This window comes from Rhyacophila brunnea, unplaced genomic scaffold (genome assembly GCF_057557595.1).
Source record: "Rhyacophila brunnea isolate RB1 unplaced genomic scaffold, BYU_Rbru_1.0 scaffold_9, whole genome shotgun sequence".
Classification (NCBI taxonomy): domain Eukaryota; kingdom Metazoa; phylum Arthropoda; class Insecta; order Trichoptera; family Rhyacophilidae; genus Rhyacophila; species Rhyacophila brunnea.
The window spans coordinates 1,666,057-1,691,029 of NW_028233361.1; the positions used below are offsets into that span (position 1 = coordinate 1,666,057).

The 24,973-nt window shown below is 33.9% G+C and overlaps 1 long non-coding RNA gene across 3 annotated transcripts in view; it reads left to right on the top strand.

Moving 5' to 3' along the window:
- The first annotated feature begins 13,967 nt into the window (after positions 1-13,967).
- The window catches only part of LOC147063159 (uncharacterized), a 42,894-nt gene continuing 31,888 nt past the window's right edge, over positions 13,968-24,973 (top strand). The window contains exons 1-3 of one of the 3 annotated variants that reach the window (XR_015072066.1): positions 13,968-14,278; positions 16,586-17,055; positions 18,898-19,006. This is a non-coding gene — a long non-coding RNA (uncharacterized LOC147063159). Of the gene's footprint in view, positions 14,279-16,262; positions 16,403-16,585; positions 17,056-18,897; positions 19,007-24,973 lie in introns of those variants that run through there. The other 2 variants (XR_015072065.1, XR_015072067.1) reach the window with 2 other exon arrangements.

Below are 24,973 nucleotides of genomic sequence, written 5' to 3' on the forward strand. Positions count from 1 at the left end.
TTTACCTAGAGACATCACCTTAGCGCTATTATCAATCTATGCATGAACAAAAGTATCATTCATGCACGGGAAAAATCAGCGAAACTGTCAAACGAATTATTTTAATATTATTATTGTTTTTATAATTTCTAGTTATTTTTGATTTTTTTTTTTGGATAACAAAATAACTTTTGAATTGACATTAACTGACTTTTCATTTACCCATCCTCTTTGGCCCCGAAATGTTTGCTAAAGAAAAAATGGCCCACGGCCAGTGACGTCACGTGGGGGTAGGCAGATTGAGCGTCGCTTGGGGGCGGCAGTTACCCAAAGGGCGCAAATCGAGGATAATCATTAGGTACCTATATATAGAAATAGCTACATAAACTTAGTAAAACGGAAATATCTTTCCATTCAAAAATTCATCTCACTTGTTGGAAACAAAATGTATTAATTAGATAGGTGCTATAAAAGCCACAGGCCACGCAGCTTAAGCGTTGGACCATAACTCCGTGGGTCCCAGGTTCGAATCCTGGGTCTGACAAGTACACATATTGTTTTTCAATTTGTGTGTGTCAGGGTATGGACCTAATAGGTTGAGCAATTGGCTGACATCCATTTCTCATAAAAAAAACAAAATTTGTCAATACAAACCTCTACTCTGTGGAGGCCCATATGATCATATTTGGATCGGACATGGTCGAAAAAAAAGATAAAAGTGGAGGACGAGGTGAAAAAGGACTTTATTTTTTTGTCGGGTTCGCGATGTCTAGCTTACTTCTGTTGTCCTTGGACGTCACCTTCTTGTTGAGCAGCAATGACACGTGCATACCTAGTTTAAAATTTATCCAAATATATTTTCCAGTCACTCGCGAGTTTTGGAAGTTGTCAAATGTATTTTTAAAAGTACCTATCTGAAATCGTAGACTCGCAATATTGACTATTGAACCAGAGATGGCATTTAAATTAGATTTAGTGGTATATAATATCACGTTAGTAATGTATCCATACAACACATATCTTAGATATTGGAGTCATGAAAGGATGATAAAAAGTACCGGTATAAATAAGAATGTGGCGGCATTTTGGGACTGCCTAGGGGCGGCATTTTGTCTAGGGACGTCACTGCCCACGGCCTAGAATAAGTTGGACAGCGTTGGTCTGTATGATATTATTACTTATAAGTACAGAGTTTAAATACATTAGTTTTGTATAGGGTGGTGCAAATTTCATCAAGTGATTTGGTAAACCTTAACGTCTTTGTTGCTTGTCAGTATTTAAATCAATGATTTATTTACGTATAATTATTTATGTAGGTACATAGGATTACTCTTCAAAAGCGAATGGCGAACTATTAGCTTTATTTTTTTACATTATTTCCAGGTTTCTTATGTGGTTTTGTAAAATGTCGTACACGCATAAAAAGAAACATCAAATTATTACGATTGTATTTTAATATCACTTTAGTAAGGAGTAAATACCACATTGACGAGGAGTGGATGTAGGCTGTTAAGATACGACATAAATAGTCCACACTAAAGTTTGTCAGTCATACTTATTTTTGTCATTGAACTAATAATACAAATTGCATATTATGCTGCTGGTTAGTTTAAATCAATTAAACCCTGCATAAACCTAACAATAATAGTTTAGATACTTATGCTATGAGTGATCCGACAAAAATAGTGCACACCTTTTTAGTCATTTGTTATCTTACACAATATGGTGTTCGTTAGTTTTTTTAATTCATTAAGCCCTACCTAAACCAAATCATACTTAATAGTTAAAAAATATTCGTTCATCTATAAAATATATAAAATTATGTTATGATTTAATCAATGGTATCATTTTAGATATTATATAGACAGACGAATATTTTTTGACTATGATCTATCATGGCTTGGTTTACGCCGGATTTCATTTAATTTTAATAACCAACTAACCCTATCTGCAAATTGTAGTATTAGTTATATGAAAACAAATACGTATTACTGACAAATTTTCGTGTGCACCATTTATGTAGGATTTTAACAGCCTATCTCCACCCTTCGCCACTGGAATACCATAAAATACCTTTCTGTGAATTTATAATGATATTACCTACTAATAATTAAAAGATAGTTAAATGAGCTGTTCCTAATTTATAATCCACCTCCCCTAGTACCCGTTGGCACACCGGCCCTTATTACAAATGTTTTTTTGCGTGTAAACATAAGTTTTTCTATCGCTGGTTTAACTCAATTTATTTAAACTATTTAGAGCATCACAGTCACGCATAGACATCAAATAAATTTTAAAATATCGCATAAAGTGCCATCTGTTACAAATGTTTTCGACTATTTACGTGCCAAAACTTAAAAATTACATGTAGGTATATGCGAAAGCTAAAAGGCTAATATTATGATTATATAGATAAACAATAATGTACACTAAAATAGGCATATTATAGCATAAGTATGTAGGTATAATTCATACAAATTGCGATAAATTTAATAATGCAAAATGAACAATGGTGTTGATAATTAGCACGTCATACTGAAAAAATCTAAATGTCACTATTTTGACAAAACACATAAGATTAAGTATTATTTAAATATATATATATTCTTCTAGTATGTTTAAGATATACACATATTTCTAAAATGAGATATTATAATATGTATTACCATAGAGATAGAATTTAATATTAAATTTGTCATCAATTCAAGCAAATCAACAACTCTCTGCCTGACAAAAGAAAGAAGAGAAAAGAAAAAACAACTTTTTTTGTTCATCAAAAATTGAATCTCGAAGGGGTGAAAAACTCCGAGAGTGGGTTATACAATATTCTCGGGCAAAAACCCCTTCGCTTCCTCTTTTAAATTTAATATTAAACAGGAAGTATTGCGTATTTATAATACAGTGGAATGAGGTCGAGTTTTTTTACAATATGCGCAGATTATTTACAGCAGGGGTCGGCTACCTTTTTACCATCAAGAGCGCAATGGAAGATTTGAAAACACCTAAGACCCCGGAATTTTGACTATTTAGAAGGAGTTCTAAAGACTATTCATATTATGATAATTGGATGTAGGTATTTAGTGAACGAATCAATTATGTTAATAAACTGTATTGGTATATATTACCTAACATCGCAAAGTTAGCATTTCTGATTTTCTAACTCTAGCAATGGCCGTTATTTTTTGATATTTACTATATTCCTGCAATCTCAATATCATTTATCGTTTGTCAATGTATGGCTACGACCGTATGTTGTAGCTTAGCTACTGGGAAATGCCAATAGAAAAGGCGTATTTCAAAAAAATACTACCTTATTCTTAGGTCAATAATTATTATAAAGCAAACATTATTTGTAGAATGTTTATTACATTTAAAAGTTCAAAGACATAGCATATAATCAGTATCTTTAGAATTATTTTCAAATGTGTAAATCTTGCCCATTTTTTAAATAATAAAATGCCTAATTCTTGTCAAATTTGGGATCACAGAGATTATCAATATAATTTTTGTCACAAATATTTCACTATAATAATGTCGGCATAAATTTTACTAATGGTTTTATAAATGCTTTTAAAAATTAATAAATATAAAAAATCTTAACACCACTTCACATGGACGTACTGAAATATGACTATATTCTAAAACATTAGAGCGAGAGGTTTAAAAGAATACTATTTTATGTAATGAAAAAACTTTATGCAGTCATCATATGTTTAAAATATATATAAAGGATAATAAGGCTTCAAAATTATATAAATAGATTGATGTGAATGCATAGCGTTACATACCTAGTATACGCATACTGGGGAGCAAATCAAATAACTCCTAGGTGAATAAAAACGCTCGCTGTATGTCGTTGTTCAAAACTGATAATGGTAAGTCTACAATAATTATCATTATTATTTTTAAGCACGCATTTTAGATGTGATTAAGAAACGTTTCAGATAAAGATATTATTATTTATTTTGAAAAATTACTCATCCCCTCATTAATAAAATCATATTATTTTAAGTAGTTTGGCACATAATGTCATGGCCCCCACATCCTGAAGTGGGCCCCCAGGATAGGATCTTTGGCGGCCCCCTACCTATCGCATAGGATAAAGGCAGTATGATGCTCTACAGTAGCGTTTTTCAAATTGTGTAGATATGCGGCAAAATTAATGTGTACCTACTGGTAGGATTTAGTGTTTTTTGTAAGTATATTTTAATACATACGTGTACAGAAAGAGAAGATGTATTCATGTTGATTCAACCAGCTATTGACCCATTAAGCCATCCGACCTAGTCGCCACAAAGGTCAATTGTATTGCTTTAAAATAAATGCGGCATCTTACTCCAAGCGTGAAGATCTCTGGTCATTCAGCAGTTCTATATTAGCTTTTAATTTATACTTTATTATTTTTGTTTTAAACATTGATCGCACATTCCAGGTCACACACTTGAGAGTAAGGGATAATATCGCTTTTGGGAAACTGCTCCTGAGACATTTCCAGGCATACATTGCTAATAATATACAACTAGGTACATACCTACGCATCTTATAATATATTTCGTGGACGTGAAAATGTTATTTTTGTGTCGTACGGTGCCTCAAAATCAGTTAGTGCATCGGACCTCTACATCACTAAACGCGTCACTGTTGGTTATAATATGTAGGTATATTATTAATATTTAATATTGTACCTATATATATATATATATATAGTAAATATAAGTAAAACATAGATTTTTTTCTCACTTTTTTATTGCAGTTGGAAAATTGGAAAAATGTAATTTGTCAAAAGCACATAAGGAAATCACGTTAAAAAATCATTATGTGTTTTTAAAAATGTAGTTTTTTCAATATTCAAACCAACATTCTGACACTTCTCGATCGAATTTTCATAAACGAAAATCAAAATTCCATTAAAATAGTAGAAATCTGATATTTGGCACAAGTCGATACATTGAATTGATTGTTGAGTAATTTATTTGTGAAGCATCCAAGGCAAGGCAAGGCAAAGATCCGGAGTTTGCTCATTTTTAAAAATGCATGAACATTTTAACACAATTATTTTTCATTTTTTGAAAAGTTTTGATGCGTATTATGATGTAGGTATATACCTAATATGTTATGAAGAAAATCACTGATATATATTTTTGACCATGTTTAATTCAAGAATATGGGGCTCCACACGGTGGAGGTTTGTAATAACAATTTTTTTTACGAGAAATGGATGTTAGGCATTTGCTCAACCTATTAGGTCCATACGCTGACTCCAAACGCACATTAAAAACAATATGTGCTTACCAGGCCTAGGATTCGAACCCGGGATATATACGACATAATATTAAAAAGTAACCACCTATACCGATATATTATGATACGGTCAATTATTCCGAAAATAAGTTTTTTTTAAACATGAAAGTACCCACCTATATAAAAAATAAAGTAATGAACACAAATCGTGATAATATTAGGATCACCGTAGGTATTATAAAACATTTTATTTTACAAAGGATATTTTTTGTTATATATTATTATCTCACGATAGTCTACTTCTACTTTTTCCATACATTAAATAATAGTATATAGGTACCTAAATGTAATGTAATTAATGAATGTACTTATTACATTTTCAAAAAAATCTACGTTAAGTATATAAAATTATAAGTAATTATTTTAACATTTAGTTCATCGGATCATGTCATTTGTATATGTAAATCACCAAGATGGTGCGTATTCCCAATTTGGCATTAATTCCATTGTCTTCAGTACTAATATCAAGTGGAGTGCTACACCAGTTCAGCCAGTGCTACGGCGTAGTCATTATTTTTAAAATAGTATGTGATCTCTTAATATAAGTACGTACCAACTCCAAATCATGTAGGTATATTATGAATGTTATGATTTGTAAATACATACCATTGTAGGTATAATTTCTTAATATTTTTTTTAGCGAAATTAATTCTATTTATATCCATTAATAGTCTTTTACTCATTAGTTATTCATTTTTTAACATGTGTGTTAATGTATTAAGTTTCACGGATTTTATAGGTAGATCGCGACTAATTTCTTACGTAAAAAGTAGATCGCAATCTCAATCAAGTTGACAATTTCTGGTATAAGTATGTATGTACCTATATAATATAGTAATACAATCCAAACTTTTTCAATCAAATCCAGATTTTTTTGAATAAATCATACAAATTAATATTACTTCGTTCTAGAGAGTCTAGCTTCTAGATATATTATTTCTTGAACAAAGATTATTGTTTTCAATCGTTTATACGCCGATTGAACAGTGATTGGAATATTTCTTTTTAAAGTGATATTACATTCACTTGTAAAAGACACGAGTTCTCGCAAATTCATGTTGTCTGCGGAGTAAAATTTAAGAGATTTCGAAGAGAGAATCGTATCGAATTATGCTTAAGTGAGCAATATAGAAATTTAATATCATAAAGCAGCACAATAAGGACTATGACTGTACAATAATGCAAAGTAATACATAAGTATATTGAAAATTAGTTGACATCGTTATTTTTTGTTTACCTATAGGCATAATTATTATTCCGAGGACATATTTTTGAATTATTTCAATCTGAAAATAGAGTCAATTATGTTGAGGTTCAGCTGTTATCTTTTAAGTGATTCTGACGTTGTATTTTAACAACACCCAGATAATTCCAAACTATTTAAAAGTGTATCAAACCATATTAAAAATCATTTTATAGTGCAATTTTCTAAGATGCTATTGGATAAAATCCGACACGAAATACGCCTATCAAAATTCATTTCCATTAGTTACATATATTATTATTGTGGACGAGTCAACGAATGTTAGTCGAAGACTCCAGATGTCTATACTCTACAGATATACGAGTGCAAAAAATGCGACATTGCTATGCTCACAAATTAAACTTATTTCTATCTCAATTTATTAATTGCTTCGCAGGATGTAAGGTGTTTTCTCAATCGATTAAAATACCCTTATCAATATTCGCACATCGACAATCCAATTAATTAGTTGAAGTTTTTCCATCAAAATATCGTGATCGATTATGGCCAGTAGTGCACCTAAGGGGGGGGGGGGGCAAGGGGCCTTGGCCCCCCCCAAAAACATTGAAATTGAAAGCCAATAGATTAGACAAATAAAAACACGGCAAAAAATGATTTGAAATTCTCCAGCACCCTCTAGAAAAATTTCTTAGATTTTAATTTCTAACACAAAAATTTCGAAACACTAATGTCGGTTTTTTTAGAAACTCAATCTCTAATGGAACTGTCAAAAAATTCTCGGTGTCCACCCGAATTCCGGAGTGGTGTACTCCGAGTGCAATAGACAAAAGTCCGATAAACGAGAAATTAGGCTGTGTTCTGTTGGATAGGTTTGTGTACCTATAAGTTAAATGCAATAATACTCTTTTTCCATTTTCAATTAATATTTTGGAACTTCACTATTAAAAAACCCAAAATCGACGATAAAAAATCGGCGAAAAGTACGACTACACCCACCACCATGGGCTGACAGGGCTACAGCCTGGGGGCCCGGGCTTAAGAGGGCCCGGCGTGGCGGCTCGTCTAATTGTGAGATAAACACACACCATAAATTTGTTATATTATAAAAAAAAATCGCATGTGGCGCTATACTACTTCATCAAAATTAACATAAAAAATATGAAGTATGATGAAAATATGATATACGTAACTACATGATAATAATTCAAGTGTATCATTTTATATTACAATTATTATTTTTAGTGTTTCTAGAAAAATAAAAATGGTCATTTATCCGATATCGAAGGGTCGAATGCTACTTGGCTACTACAAGAGGGGGTCGCGACCAGTGGTTCATAGTATGATAACGATCGATAATATGATATGAGGTCCGACAATTAATCTAGAATTCAAGGGAATTATTTAACACTATAGATAAATCCACGGAATACCATTTGGGAACACTACTGTGGAACATCACATTCCCCTTAACCCTGGTGATAGGTAAGGGGGCCCGCCAAACATTCATGATGTGGGGGCCATGCCCACCACAGTCGGTGGTGGTGTAAATTAAAGGGTAAAAATTTTTCGGTGGAATTCAGCATAAATATTGTGGCTCTAGACCAGTGGTTCTGAACCGGTGCACCGCTGGCTTGTTGCAAGTGCACCGCGAAAATAATGATAAAAGCAGAAAAATCCGCGAAATAGCGAAAGCCGAAAAAAAGTCCTTCGTGAAATTATGAAAGCCGATGAAAGATCTAATGTGATTTCGATATTGCCGAATCGATCGCACGCGTCTACCGTTGGCCTCACAGGTTTTCGTTTCATAAGTGAAAACAAAATGGTGGATTAATATCTATGCTGCAAAGAACTCACCGAGCGTACGACATGACAAGATGTTTTTGATTCTATTTCTTCATATTTAGAACAATCTAAAATATCATGGAGGAATTTGTATGGATGGTGCTCCGTCAATGTTAGGCTCATTTAAAGGATTTGTTACCCTCGCAAAGACAAGAAACCCTAACATTATATCTACGCACTATTTTATTTACACAGGGAATCTATAGTTTCGAAAACATTACCGCAGTGCTAAAACATTTACTAGACCAATATGGTAAATTTCATCAAATCCAGACCTTTAAAAACAGGCATTTGTTAAAAAAACTTTGCATTTCTATGGAAGCTAAGTACGAATGTTTACTTTTTCACACTGAAGTGAGGTGGTTACAGTTGCGCACCAGGGGGGGGGTCAAGGGGCCCTGACACCCCCCAAACATGAAAATTATCAGAATGATTTTAACCATTGAAATTGAAAGCCAATAAACCTTCGGGCTTAGACAAATAAAAACACTGGCAAAAAAATGATTTGTAATTCTCCGGCACCCTTTTTAGAACAATTTCTTAGATTTTAATTTCTAACACAAAAATTTCAAAACACTAATGTCAGGTTTTTTTAGAAACCCAATCCCTAATGGAACTGTCAAAAATTCTCGGTGTCCACCCGAATTCCGGAGTGGTGTAGGTCATGGCTGGGGAGGGCTGACAGGGCTCTAGCCTGGGGGCCCGGGCTGTGGGGGGCCCGGCGTGTCGGGTTGACCAGATAAGTGAGATAAACACACATAATAAATTAGCTTTAATAGTAAAAAGAGTCGCCTGCGGCGCTATTATACTTAATGGCCATGAACATTTTCAATTACTTATATAATTGTGCAATATATTTTTTGATTATTATGTGTCGATACTCGACAGCTGCATTATTAAAGTGGATGTATTGAAAATCGCCAATAATTCACTGTATAAGTACCCTTAATTTGAACTAAAACACAATTTCAAAAACGTTAATGTAGTGTTTCACACTGCCTTTAATATAAGCAGTAGGTAGGGGGCCCTCGAAATATCCTAGCATGAGGGCCCGTTTCAGGATGTGGGAACCATGGTGTAGGTACACCGAGTGAAATAGACAACGAGAAATTAGGCTGTGAAGAAGAAAAAGAGCCTATGGGACTAATTTACATTCTCCTCCTTGCCCCCCCCCCCCCCCCAATATTAAATCCTGGGTGCGTCACTGATTATGGCAAACGTTTTCGAGAAATCATTTTACGAACAGTCAACTTGACTACCTCTATCTAGTGCTGACGACACATAATCAGTAAATACCATCAAATCTAATGGCCAACCTCATTACCATTTTCTCAATTCTCTATAGGCGACTGGCCGCAGCAACTCATTGGTCAGAAGGTAGCATTTTTAGTACTTATATATTCAGGCCAGATGTTCATCGCTTGCATCAAACTGCGGAGTATCTGGGTATGAGGAATGTATCCGAAAGTCAGTGGCATTTTTGTACATACCTATATGTATTTTTATTGTAAAAAGATTCTCCATTGGCTCTGCCCCCTGCACCGCCACTGGTAATGTTATTATCTAGTATTTATTATCAATGAAAAAAGTTGGAGACGTAGATTATTGAGGGTTTGTATATTATTTAAAATTGAATATTTCTAGATGTTTTTTATCTGTATTCCTGGGGTAAAGTTTACGTTACAGAATTTACATTTGGTTTTGAATTGAGACAATATTATTATCTTTGGTCAACCAAAAAACCTCGGATTCACGATACTCGCTCATTATATCGATATTTCTGTTATCTTTTTGCTCGTTCAATTATTCGCGGAAGGTTCGTTTTTCTACTTGAAGTTTTTATAAATGGCTTAATAAATTATTAACAACACTTGCACTGGCAATTAAAAGGTATATGTAGGACGTATATACTTGCTTAGTATATTATAAGTAGGCATATTTTTGTAGATAAGATTAGTGTAGAGAACACAATACTCAATTTCTTTAAATTCAAATTTATTAAAAAAATTCAAATTGAAATTTATTTAATTTTACATGCCTACCGTGAACATTACAAAATTAATACAGTACTTACTATAAAATAGTGTAATTAAAAATATAATATTATTATGTACTATTCGGTTGGCAGCATTGCACTATCGGGTTTAGGTACCTAATATTTATTTTCAAGTTTTCCCATGATGGTGCTGCTTAGTTTTCCCTAGAGATGGCGTAGATGGATTACAAAGGGTTTTGCACTGCGTATGAGCGAGTCCGCTTAGTTTTCCCCAGAGATGGCGTAGGTAGATGAAATACAGAGGGTTTTGCACTGCGCATGCGCGAGTCCGCTTAGTTTTCACTATAGATGACGCTATTGTATGACACATCGCTTTGCACTATCTAAGCTTTGCACCGCGCATGCGCGAGTTTGTATCGTGTACAACTGCATGTACAGACCTACACACTTATCTGGAGAATGGCCAAAAATGGAACTACGAGCTACCGTATGACGCCATATAGAAAAACGTTATTCGAATGTCAGATTTTGCCAGTTACGAGTCGTGATTGGGTGGTTTTCGATAGTGGCTCCCCTATCTCATTCTCCAGATAAGTTTATAGGTATGTACGTATGACTGCAGCGGCTAACATAATATTACCATTAACCAAAAAGGTAGATAGGTAGGTAGTATACAGTCCTACAAACTTATCTAAATAACGGTCAAAAATGGAACTACAGACTACCATATGGACGCCATTTTGAAAACGTCATTCGAATGTCAGATTCTGTCCAGTTGCGAGTCTTGATTGGGTAGTATTCGACAGTAGCTCCCCCACCCATTCTATAGATAAGTTTGTTATGCCGGCGCTCCACTGGCATTCAAGTCAGACGATTTACAGTCTTGGGACTTTTTTTTCGCGTGGAGCACCCCAGATCTGCAAACTTTCCGCAGACCAGGCTCGTTGGATTTCAAACATGTTTGATTTTTTACTCTCCGAGTTGCCAGACTTCGCCCGTCGATCACTATGCAAATTCGATTTGACATTACGCAATCATTCGGACCGAAAAAATCTGTAATTGTTTTAAACATTGTAATTGATTAATTTGTTAATTTACACATTAGAAAATGAGAGATTTATCAATTATTTTTTTTATTCATATTTATGAAATTCATAGAATAAAACGTAAAACTTGTGTTGTTTTCACTGCTATATTATTTTATGCAAGTCTACATAAATAACACAAAATTATAGGATTATCAGAAGACATTACGATAATCGCAACTTTTGACTTTTGACAGCTCGACTTTTTTATTCGTTCGTTGATCAGTAGCAGAGAAATCGGACGATTATTATTTGTCCTCGGGCTTTTGGTTTGCCAATGGAGTGCTGGCACTAGAGGTCTGGAACTCACTACCGTGTTGTCGGACTAATTACAATTTATTTTTACTAACTCTATAAAGGAGTATAATATTGATCCCATTTATTTTGTCAATATTATTTTTGTAGATATTAGTTAGGAATAATTATTACATAGGTACTCAATAATATTATTTGTAAAATTTACTTAACTTATTGTAATAATTAATGATAACTGTATAAGCTCCTAATTGTTCATTTTAAATTTTACAAATAAATATAATATATGTATACCTACCTCAATACCTATATAATTGCTTATTATTTTTGTTGTATATTGTACCTACTTATCTCATTTCAGAATATGAAAATAAATTTGATTTTGGAGAGCTTTTTAATTATCCGACATTTTTATTATCCTCAGACTTTTGGCTCGCTAATAAAGCGCCCTAATTGGCGCTGCGATATTTAAAACTTACTACCTACCTAGGTATTTTAATTTAAAACTATGGTAAATTATTAAGGGGAATATATATTCGCACAATTGAATAGACTGTTTTCACAAAGCGCTGACAACATTTAAAAAGATGTTCGTCACATCGGAAATGGATGATATTCACAAATCAACTACAACACTCAAATGATCGATTTGCACTAAGGAAAAAGTAGTCTTCACGTATCAATATACTATTGTAACCAATTAATCGTAAAAGAATACAAACACTATGAAAATTAGGTTTAATGATTTTAAACAATATTTTGGCAAAACATAAGTATGTATTAGGCACCTACTTTCAGATTCAAATAATACTATAAATACCTATTTAGAAAGTGACGTTAATTAAAACTTAGGTAATTGTGCCGCAGATGCCGTCATGAGCTTTTATGTTTTTTTTACGAAAACAGTTTATTCCAGTAGACAATTATAATAAATACCTTTTTCTGTCGGCACATAGGTTTTTCGATCCAATAATTGTTAATTTAAAATTTGAAATGCTCATAGATTTTGATACTTCATTATCACAATCTAAGATTATATTATTAGGTACCTAATATTAGGTTGGGGTAGGTTAGGTTAGGTTAGGTTAGGTTAGGTTAGGTTAGGTTAGGTTAGGTTAGGTTAGGTTAGGTTAGGTTAGGTTAGGTTAGGTTAGGTTAGGTTAGGTTAGGTTAGGTTAGGTCAGGTCAGGTTAGGTTGGGTTAGGTTAGGTTAAGTTATATTAGGTTAGGTTAGGTTTAGTTAAAAAATGATACTTATACAATCTCATGACCGCATCTGCGCCACATTTACCAAAATTTATATCGATGAACCGAAAAAGATATACCTAGGTGGTGTTATTTGGTTGTAGATTAACATCAAATAATATATGAACGATAGCAGCACGAATATACACATATTTATATTACTGCGTTAAACATTAATTATATTGACACCTAAGCATCATTTTTGCGATTGCCTTCTAATAAATTGTATTGCTGCTACAATTATTAGTTTGACATTTGTGAATTTCTACCTTTTCTTTGTGCGATATATTATTTGTCGGTGAAAACAATTTTAGAAATGTGTGCAGTTGTCAAAATTGAGTGAATTTATATTTACAATGAGTGATTTATGATTTTTGTTTTGTGAAACAAACTATTTTATGTGATTACATCTATTTATTTGTGAAATCATTTAATATATGTGAAAACTACTTTCCAAATGTTAAAGTTATTTCTTTTTTGTGAATTTTGATTATTGCATTGTGCGATTAATTCCCACCCAATTATTAATGGCTCCAAAAAGATGGCAGCACTGAGAGTAGTAGTATGATTAGTCTATGAATGAGTCAGTGTTACAGTGTTGCCATGTCTACTGAAATTTCAGTAGATCTACTGATATTTTTTGACAATATACTGAATTTTTGATTTTTTTTCGAAATTCTATAAATCTACTGATATTTGTGTTTCTCCATAATTAAAGTTTACTGATGATTATTTCATTAATAAACTTTTTTCATGTGTTACACTTCTAAATTGATGAAGAAAGCATTGTAACTCTACCCAAGAATGCCATTTTACCCATTAATATCATCATTGTTTACAATAAATTAGTATTATTAGTTATTTTGATTCTTATAAGTCTTAAATCATATCTAATATACTACATTTTCCAAAATCTACTGATATTTTATGAAATCTACTGATTTTTTTGTCAAAATCTACTGAAATTTTAAATTTTGACTTGGCAGCACTGCAGTGTTATTAGCATGTTATTAGTCTATGTCTGTCAGGCGTCAGTCCAAAATAAAATATTGTCCTATTTCTGTTGTGGTTTGGTTTGATACGATCTACGCAATGACGTATTGTCACTGGATGGACATAATGTCATTGGATCTACGATATCTGACTATCGAGAAGTAAAAATGACAACATTTGCAATGGGTATAAACCAGTGTCGTATATTTGGAACGATTGGACGAATTATATTATTTTATCGTAACGAGCGTGGCAGAAGTTATAATGTTTTATAAGTTATGCGCTTAACCAACGCCATCTTTAGATTAATCTTCAGTCGGCAATGCCTAAACCCAACCAAGGGTTGTACTTCATCTCAAAAAAACATGTAAAAAGCCCGTAAGTCACATTTTCTTATGTATAAATAAAAAGGCATGTTGCACCAATGTATACAATTATGGCTCTATATTACGACCGTACACCCTGGATAAACGTCAGATTTCTTATTTCAATACTTGAAAGCATCTAAGCGAGATTTTTGAGCTTAGACAATTATGGAAAAAGCCGCTATTATATGGCAAAAACACTATTATAAGCGTAGACAATAAGTACAAATATAAAAATCATTTACAATGTATAAAATTAAAACATTTTAAATTAATAAAATTCGCCGTTTTCAAAAATCAGTATAGATAGCATAATAGAGTTCGATGAATGCATTTCATAAAATTTAAATAATTATAAAGTAACCTAAGACATTCGTGCACACACCAAAGCGAATTATTCGCCAATCAAGCTCGTATTGGCTTACGGGAAAGAGCACGCGACGTTCAGATTTCGGAAGGGAAAGGAATTTATCTTACAAAGTTCAATATGGAGCGCTGTGATTGTTTGACGTTTCGGTATCGAGCATTCAAATAATATATCAATAATTTTATATTATCATTGATACAATTTGTCTCCGACACTCCCATCCATTCGCATTTACCCCGTCAAAATAACCCGAAAAAAGCACCCGCATCGATATGGAAGGTCCGGTCAAAAGAGTCTCAAAAAATAGCCAAATATACGACAAACTGATGGCTTTCATTGTATCTTTTGATCACCTGCGTGAATAAATGTTACGTTTTTTCATTAACAACAGGTAAGTAGGGAGCATTACAGCGGCATTGGCTTTTTTTGAGACTCTTTTGACCGGACCTTCTGTACCGATGGCAGGTGCTTTTTTCGGGATATTGTGACGGGGTACTTGGTGAATATTCGCGTTGGTTTGTGCGAGCCTTAAACCTTCGTATAAAAACACCCTAAATAGGTAGGTAGGTATGCGAAAATAAGGAATATTTTTCAAAATAACGTTATAGATAACAATATTTTATATATAAAATTGAGCTGTGTTAACTAAACGACATTGTTATAATTTCAGATAATTCCAACTCAAATTTGATCAATAAAATAAGAAATACGAGTGAAAATGGCTTGGATGGCTTTTATTTACTCTTTGATTAGTGATTGTTCTTATAAGATTGTTATATATATCAATAGTCAGTATTCCGTATTAACGCATAACCGAGAAAATTAAGATTAAAAAAAATACGAGGTTAGTTTGGTATAATATTTAATATGAAAGATAACACGCTTCATGAATATTTATGATAGGTATATTATGCCGAAAGGTAATTTTTAAGTAGGAAAAGTGGCATTTTAATGAAAACCAGTGACGTTTAATTTCAATCAGTGTGAGCAGTTTTATTGAGGCTATTTGACCGGGCCACTTGTTTGTGGAAGCGAAATGTTTTCGTGGGCTCATAAACTGGAACCTGTTTTATTTATTATACATTTAATTAAATGAATACAAAATAAATACGGAATACTGACTATGGATAAATATTATTATCTTATAAAAACAATCACTAATCAAAGAGTAAATAAAAGCCATTCAAGCCATTTTCACTCGTATTTCTTATTTTATTGATTAAATTTGAGTAGGAATTATCTGAAATAATAACAATATCGTTTAGTTAACAAGGCTAAATTTTATATAAAAAATATTGTTATCTATAACGTTATTTTGAAAAATGTTCCTTATTTTCGCATACTTACCTACCTATTTAGAGCGTTTTTATACGAAGGTTTGAGCACGTGTGTCTTTGTGTCAAATGTTACTTTATAATTATTTAAATTTTACGAAATGCATTGGCGAACTCTAATATGCTATACTGATTTTTTAAAACGGCGAATTTTATTAGGTAATTGAAAATGTTTGAATTTTATTCATTGTAAAAGATTTTTATATTTGAACTTATTGTCTACGCTTATAATAGCAATTTAGCCATATAATAGCAATTTTCAATGATTGTCTATGCTCAAAAAGTGTCGCTTAGATGCTTTCAAGTATTGAAAAAAAAAATCTGACGTTTCTCTGCGGTGTACTCTCGGTAAATTAAGCCGAGAAATGCAAACGGTATCATAATATGATAGCAAGGCTCTACACACCAAGACAACCGTTTCAGGAATATCAAAATTGTACCAACTACAAATAATTATAGGAATTATTACTAAGATACGCTTGCTGGCTGTAGTTATGGCTAGGAAAACGATTTCCTGATGAGGAATCAAACAGCAAACCATACCTACCTATAGAATAAGTCTATGTCAAATTATACTCAATATTGTGAACATTTTAATTCATTATTTTACATTTTCTAGATACTTACCGCCGAATGATGGTAAATTAACAGACTCTTTGCCAGCAATGAAGAGGGACTAACAGACCAGAGCCAGTTGAAAAGAACTGGTTTGCATACAAAATCGGCCGAATTGAACGCTAATGTATTGGGTGACCTGGGAACCGCCATAACTCCAGAAGTCGTCAGCTTCCAAATCTAAATACCTCAGGCGGGTAAATCTCTTCGAGACAAAGGTGTCACATTCCCGCCGGTCCTAAAGCAGTAGACGACCAGGCCACCAGCAGAGTTACCAAACGCCTTCATACAAAACTACCAGTCGAAACCTGTCAAAATTTACATCTAGTCGATCTTTTCTAAGATGTCAGAGAAGATTTCCCAAGGATGAAACAAAGAGGGCCTTGTACCATCGGATAGTCAAGACTTCAGGCTGATCTTCATCTGAATACACTGCAAGGTCTTACCGGAGATATAGTCGCTAGGTCAAGAAAAGTAAGTAACTGTAGGTATAGTCAAATTTAAGTAATTTTCCCATTGAATTCAGCCAAATAAATACTAGGAGATAGATGAAAGCAATCTGAATCAATCAGCCTGACACTTTTTAAATCAATAGCTATCACCCAACTCCTTTAACTAAAAATCAATATCCATAAGAGTCAGAATCCTATGCCAAAGCAACATAATCTAAGGGAGAAGGTGCAATTCCTAGAAATTATAGTATAAGGGCTAGTATAAAATATAGCCACTCCATCCTTTAGGAGACCAGTTACTTGTCGACCTTCAAACCAGACGGACCTCTCCTAAGGAGATATCCGGTGGACTAAAAACTATGTTGCATTATTTATTTATCACTTACCTTCAGACCAGATCGATTCTACTTCAGCTTTCGATTGAATATTCGTACATTGCTGCCAGTACATTCCAACGTCACCGTGATAACTACCTACCTGCTGTTGCTGTGGATTGCCGTGAAGCCGTTTGGTAGACACCAACTTGCCGCCGGCGTGTTGGTAATCCGCAAATGCTGACGCCGTGGATATCTATCTTCGCCCAACTGCAGCCTGCCGCTGTGCGAATGCTAATCATCCGGTAGATCATTGGTTCTTATGTACGGCCACCAGCGCTTTACAGAATAATATTTCAAAAAATATGAAATTGGTTTAATACACAATATGACTTGTCTTCCAAGCTCAAATGATCCATAATGTGTTTTTGTAATGAGATCATGTGTGAAATAGTCCGTTTCTGAGAATAAAGTCAATTCAAAGAATTGGCAACAACTGCTTCATTAATATTATCGATTTTTCCTACTACTGTATACTGTGGAAGATCATTCAGTGTAATACACAAAAGTAAAAAACATATATCGAAGCCAGTTGACAGATGTAGACTTAGAAGTAGAGATGCGGCTCGCATTGGAAAAAGGAGTATTGAGGAATTTCCATTTGCATTATTTTAAAATAAATAGATATGTAGTAAAATGTTCAAATTTCTTTTATTAAAAGGACTTGTCTATAGATAAATCGATACATTTTTAAAGTAAATAAAATTTAGCTTTAATTTTTTCAATTACAAAAGTGAAATTTGTTGCGGCCATCAAACGTTTCCATAGAACTCTCAATGTCATTTGTGCGGCCACAGTTAAATTTCACGTGAGAACCACTGGTGTAGATTACAGTGGCAAAGGTTGGCAAAGATCCAACATATAATAGTGCACACTAAACTTTTTCAGACATAGGTACATATTTGTTTTCTTTGAACTAAGAATGCAGATTGCAGATGATGTTAGTTAGTTTTACTAACTAGGTCTAAATGTGACCAATTGGAGAACGGGAGCTCGGGATAGAGATTCTTGGAAAATGGTTGTACAACCTCAATGGTTAGTAGCAGGCGGCTCTCGTGGTGCAGTGCGTAAGGCGCTTGCCTTCCACCCGAGAGTTTCGTTTGGGTTCGATTCCCGGTCAGGACACAATATTTATGTGTTTTTCTCAAAGCCTGGGTGTTTGTGATTGTTCAAAATTACTAACAACCACCTTGTACGAAAAAGCAAGGACATGGTTACATTATTAATAATTCTAAAAAAAAAAAAATGGTCAGTAGCACCAGCTTTAGTAATTATTATAAAATCTGTAGTTTTTATGTTTAATAAACTCTTGGTTAATTAATTTTAAGTAGGTACTAGTTCTTGAAAATCAGTATATTATAGTGCCTATTGATAAACATTGTAAATGGAACAGATTATATTATAAATTGCAAACTGGTAGATTTCGATGTTTGTATTAAAAGTTTGTAAATATGTACTTAGAAATCTTTTTGCAATTTTTAATGTTTCAGATAAATCATTTGACAGTGTTTTGGCATGTGTCACCGTTCGCCGTACTGATCGACACACTAAACGCAGGCGACGATACTCCGTGGAATGGCAATTAATATTCAAAAGCAGGTATTAATGAAATAATGTAGTTTATCGAGCATCCACAGTGGCCTTAATGCCAACGGCCACAATCAGGCACGGCTCTTGTATAGGAGCAAATGTGCACTGAACTCCCAAATTATTATGTAATAATATGTACGTTTTCAAATACCTACATATTGTAATAATTAATTATTGTAAAATATCTTTAATTTGTCTCTCGTCCTCTAAGCGCATGCACGTATATCTGGCGTATTCTTGACACAAGTTATACCTATCCCATTGGAAAATTAATGATCCATAATATTTATAAAAATGATACAGCGCGTATATGAGAATAATGTGGGATGACAAATGAGGAGTTTGCGGCTTTTTCTCAATGACACATGTCTAAAATACTTACATCCGACCATGTCCGATCCTTATAGGATCACATGGGCCTCCACATAGTGAAGGTTTGTATTAACAGATTTTATTTTTTTATGAGAAATGGATGTCAGCCATTTGCTCAACCTAGTAGGTCCATACTCTGGCTCATACACAAATTGAAAAACAATATGTGTACTTGCCAGACCCTGGATTCAAACCTGGGACCCACGACGCCAAAGGCCAAGGCTTAAGCCGCGCGGCCAATACTTACATCAGTTACGATTTATGGAAGTTAGAAGTGACAAACATATGAAGTGTAATTAGGTACAATAAAAATCGAAAAGAGTGTCTTTGCCCTTGCATCATACATTTGCATATAATTGCCTTTTGTATCATACTTATCATACCAGAGGCTTGAACTTTGTGACTTTGGCAACAAATAAATGCTGTGTCCGTGAATGTAAGCGTCGTTTAGCATACGCCTACCTCCACCACGAAGGTTATTGCCGATTTTTTTTCAATACCACGAAAAGGAAAATGCATGTCTTTATTTTCACTCCCTAATTTTATTATCACCGGCCGCCACTGGCCACAATGGTTTAAATACGAATCCGCGGCTGTTCAAAAAAATGCATATTGTTTTTCAATATGTAAGTATGTGATTTTGTGTCAAGGACCCAGCGGATTGGGATAATAGAGATATAATACGATGATAAGCCACAGTGAGCTAAAGGATTTGTTATGTAGGTTTCCATACATTTTGAGGTCAGGATTTGCTTGTTTGTAAAACATCTGTTAATATGTAGATACAACCTCCACTCTGTGGTATATAATCTATGTATCGAACATGGTACATGATTTACTTACTTTTTACTTTTTGAAGTAGATTACCTTATCAATAAAAATAAACAGTACTTACCTAAGTAAATTACAAAAAAAACATAATTATTTTTCTCAATAAAATAATTAATTTGTTGGTACCGTTCGGTTATCAGGAATACAGCGGAAAACACATTTTGAAAATAGCCAAGAAACTGGATTATTTGTTAGGTTAGGTTAGGTTAGTGACACCAACACAAATACGTTGATTTCTAGTTGGTGTTTGTAGAAGTAAAATCTCAACGACGTAACTGCATATTTCAGCCTTGTACCCTAACCAACTTCAACCTAACCTAACCTAACCTAATGACACTCCTCTCTCAGGAGTATCCGCCAAAGATGATAATCACACCGTATTGAATAGTCTTAATTGGTATGCCACACTGACGTCGCACCTATTTGAGGGTGATAACGTCTGAAGTGCGAAGGCGATCAAAGATGGCGGACCCTGATGTTCGACTAGCTCAGGTGTCGTGAGAGGAATTGGAGTAGGTGGTGGATGCACTCGTTGACGATGCTCCACTATAGGCACTTTATTAATAAAACTCGCTTTCAGTAATTTTTTTTTGTTTATTGTTTATGGCACAATGTTCGAAGTACAAAATAGTATAAAATTTATATTTAATATATTTTTAGGAACTAACTTATTTATAAAATGTTTTTGTAAATATAGCCTTTGGTTGCATTGTTCAGTTTATAGGTTAAAATTAGAAACTAATATTTATTTAATCATTTATATTTTCAGATTAACCTGTTCTATGCCAAGAGGTATTTGTATGGCCATATACGGAAGGCCGCGATTTTCTTTGAAAAAATAAACCTTAGTAAATATACTTTTTTTGGCTTTATATTAATACTATATCATATAGACTTACCAAATAATACACGATGTGTCCATTTACGCCGTTATTTATCCAAATAAATCAAAATTAATGTTTCACAAAACGTCAGGGTTGTAACAACACTTACACAGTAAAGATGAGAACGTGATAATGTATGCTTCTCATACATCAATTATAAATAAAAAAAATGTCGTCACACTTGTTTTGTAGTTCAAACATAGTTTTATCCGTTCATTTCTAAATAAATATTGATACATTATTTTTTTCTTTTATTTTATTAGTGTAAACTATCATTATTATTACTTATTATTGCTTTATACACCATTGAGAACACACGAAAAAAGTTTCAAATTTTTAAAACATATTATGTAGAATTATTTATTTAAAAAAAACTAAATCAACGATTTTTTGGCAAAAAACGCTTGGGAGTTTTCACATATGCTAGGCTAAATCACTTGGGAGTAAAAGGGTTAATCTTAAAACCATATAAAAATATAACGAATTCAAAAAAAAATTAATAGTCTTCTACCGTGTGGTATGTCTCAAAACAAGGTTCAACGCAGAGAGCCACTTTGCACTGTTTGCACTCATACCTTGATTCTCTTCGAAGTTTCCTGGATAAACACACCACACATCTTGCCATTGTTTTGACTTTTTTAGCACTTGGAGGTGATTTTTCCATAAAATGCCTCTCTGTGAGACGCGATGGCAATTCTGAATGTCTTTTTCTAACTGAAAACTTGGAAGGCACAACACGTTTATATTCATTAATTAATTGTCGAATGACCTCTAATTGTAATTGTGCCAACGGTACACGTTTTCCAGTTTTTTGGCAAAACAGTATGTGGCTGTTCAACAGTGAGAGGTCGATTAGATGGAAGAACATTTTTTTGTACCACCTCATTGTTTTGCGCGTCGAGTGTACACTTGACAAAACCATGTCTGATTTGTCAACTGCACCCATATTTTTATTGTAATCTTGGACACATTCCGGTTTTATTATCGACTCATTCCGATATGTTCTTTTGCCTGTGTCGGTGAGCTGGGCAGGATGAAGAGTCGTCAGCATGGACACTTCCCTTTTATCTTTCCAGATTTGTGCCGAAATAGTGTCTTGTGTGGTACGCTTTCATTTCTCCTTTTTTCAATTTCTCCGTATGCTTTGGCAATCCCTTTCGGTTTCTCCTTACAGTGCCGCAAGCATTCGTTTTCCGGTCATGTAGTTTTTGGAACAAAATTGGGTTAGTATACCAATTGTCTACGTACAGAGTATGTCTCCTGTCCAAATATGGTTCCATGAGAGTCAAGACTACACTTCCTGAAATACCCATGTGCACGTGTGTTACATATTCGGTGGTTTTTCCAGTGTACACAATAAAATTCAGTGCATATCCGGTGGCAGTCACATATCACAAAAAATTTAATGCCAAAACGGCTTGCATTTGATGGGATATACTGACGAAATGACAAATTGCCTTTGAAAAGTAGCAAACTTTCATCGATGCACACATTCATGTAAGGATACATGCACTCCGGAAACTTTTTTTTGAAATTATTTGTTGCGTATTGTCACAAAAGTGGAGCATGCGAAGAATGATTTGAAATCTATTGCGGGGCATCGTATCTGAGTAAATCGGAGAAAATAGTAAAATATCTGTAGACCAGTGGATCTTGTATTTTATTTCTCGAATTACAGGCCATCAAAAGACATATTGTCAAAAAGAGGTACAATTCTCCTACTGTTACGTCTACCCATTGTTTCAATCTCCAACTCAACTCATTGCAGTGATTTTTGACATATTGGTATTGTTTATTGGTTTCAATGGCAATGAAATCCATGAGCGTGCTGGTTATGAACAGCTTGAAAAACTCCGATTCTCTGCTATCAACATTTTCTACGTCCGCTCCTGACCTCGAGCTATCAAATGAATTTATTTTGGGGACAAAATCATCGGTTTCCCATTCGAAAACTGGAACAGATTCATCAGCCGGTACAGATTCATCAATTTGTGCAGTTTCATATGCACTGGGAATCGAATCATCTTGTTTCTCTTCATCAAAATCGACATCAAAATCATTATCATCCGATTCAACAGTTAGGCCAACCCTGTACATCAAATCTTCGACCTGTTCGGCATTTTCTGATGTACTTTGTGTTCCTTCCATTTTTATTAGCCTTTCTAACGCGGCAACTGACTTCAGTCAGCCTATACGCGCAAGTCATCCGCGCGTCAGCTGACTAAAGTCATTTCGATTTTCGTTTGCCTAGTACTGCTTTCGGCCAGGCGCGAAAAATTCTAATATTGATTTAATTTATTCAGAAATTATCCTTCTCTTGACATCTGTCAATGGATAGCCTAAACTTTGTTCTATCTAATTTAAATAAATATTTTTCGGGAGCGTGTCTTGGATAAAAAAATATCAGTCATCGGGCCAATTCAAACTTGCCGGGTATATAGTGTCTTATCGCTTCTTAGTGCATGTGCGCCGAAGACATTTGACTGACGCGTTTGTAGGGATACGAATTCGCGATATAATATGTTATTTTGTTTTTTAGTGATTGAAAAACTATTTGGTGCATAAACTGTTAAATAGAATATTCGAAAGTTACATTGATCAAAGTGAATTTACAAAACATTTTACAAAAGGAATGCTTTTGGAGATTGCATTCATTCGTCTATCTGCTAGTATATTATCCGAGAGTTAATAGTTTCGGAAAATAATTTGAACAAGGTGTAATTTAAATATAAGAGTCCGCGATTTAATATTTCTCTTTGTTTATTGTTGATTAACATTTTTAAATACTATTTTCTGATTATACTATTAGGTAAAACGGACAAAGGTTGTTTATTTACCTTAGTTATCAGTCATTTATAAAGAAAAGATATGTTAAGTGAATAAACATTTTCACACAATTTCTGTATCGGAAAAATTAAAAACATTTTGTGATAGCATATTGTGTGTGTTCGATATTTTGTGATTATTTTAAAATGGATATCCCTTGTAATTTGAGCGATGAAATGGGAGAAGCAATTCATGATCCTGATTCAGATTATGAGTTGAGTGAAAATGAGTACTACGATGATTCAGATACTTCCAGTGCCCCATCAGAAAGTGCTACTGCCGCCGCCTCTAATTTAAATGTAAATCGTAATGTTGACGATCTGTCTTCGTGGACTACTGGACCTTTCATACCAGTTGTTCACGAATTTGATGATTTCTTTTCTGGAGTCAGCCCGCACACAAATTTATCAGATAGCTCTAAAGAAATAGATTTTTTTGAGCATTTTTTGAATTCAAATATAATGGACAGAATCGTAATCGAAACAAATAACTATTATACAGAAGACATTAGAAGACAAGAACCATCGCCGAAATCACGAATGCATAAGTGGGTCAACACAGATGTCCCGGATTTTTTTTGCTGTAAGTATGTTGATGACTAGAAATCGTCACATCACAATAGAGGAACATTGGTCAACCGATCCACTCTTATCCAGCTAAATGTTCGGAAAAGTAATGCCAAGAGACATATATACTTTGCTTTTGAGGATGTTGCACTTTTCGGATCCCAATACTCAAATTCCTGGAGATAAATTACATAAAATTAAAATTCTGATCGACCACTGCCGAGAAATATTCAAAAAAACAATGATGCCGCACGAGAACTTATGCATTGACGAAAGCATAATTGTTTTCAAAGGTAGATTGCTGTTTAAACAGTACATTCCTTCAAAACGCCACCGTTTCGGCATAAAAATATTCGTTCTTTGCGATGTGATGACTGGTTACATATTAGGTTTCATAATATATTGCGGGGAAGGAACAGATATTGTCAATGAGCAAGGACTTGGCATTTCGGGAGCTGTGGTAACGACATTAATGAACGAATATTTCGGTAAAGGTC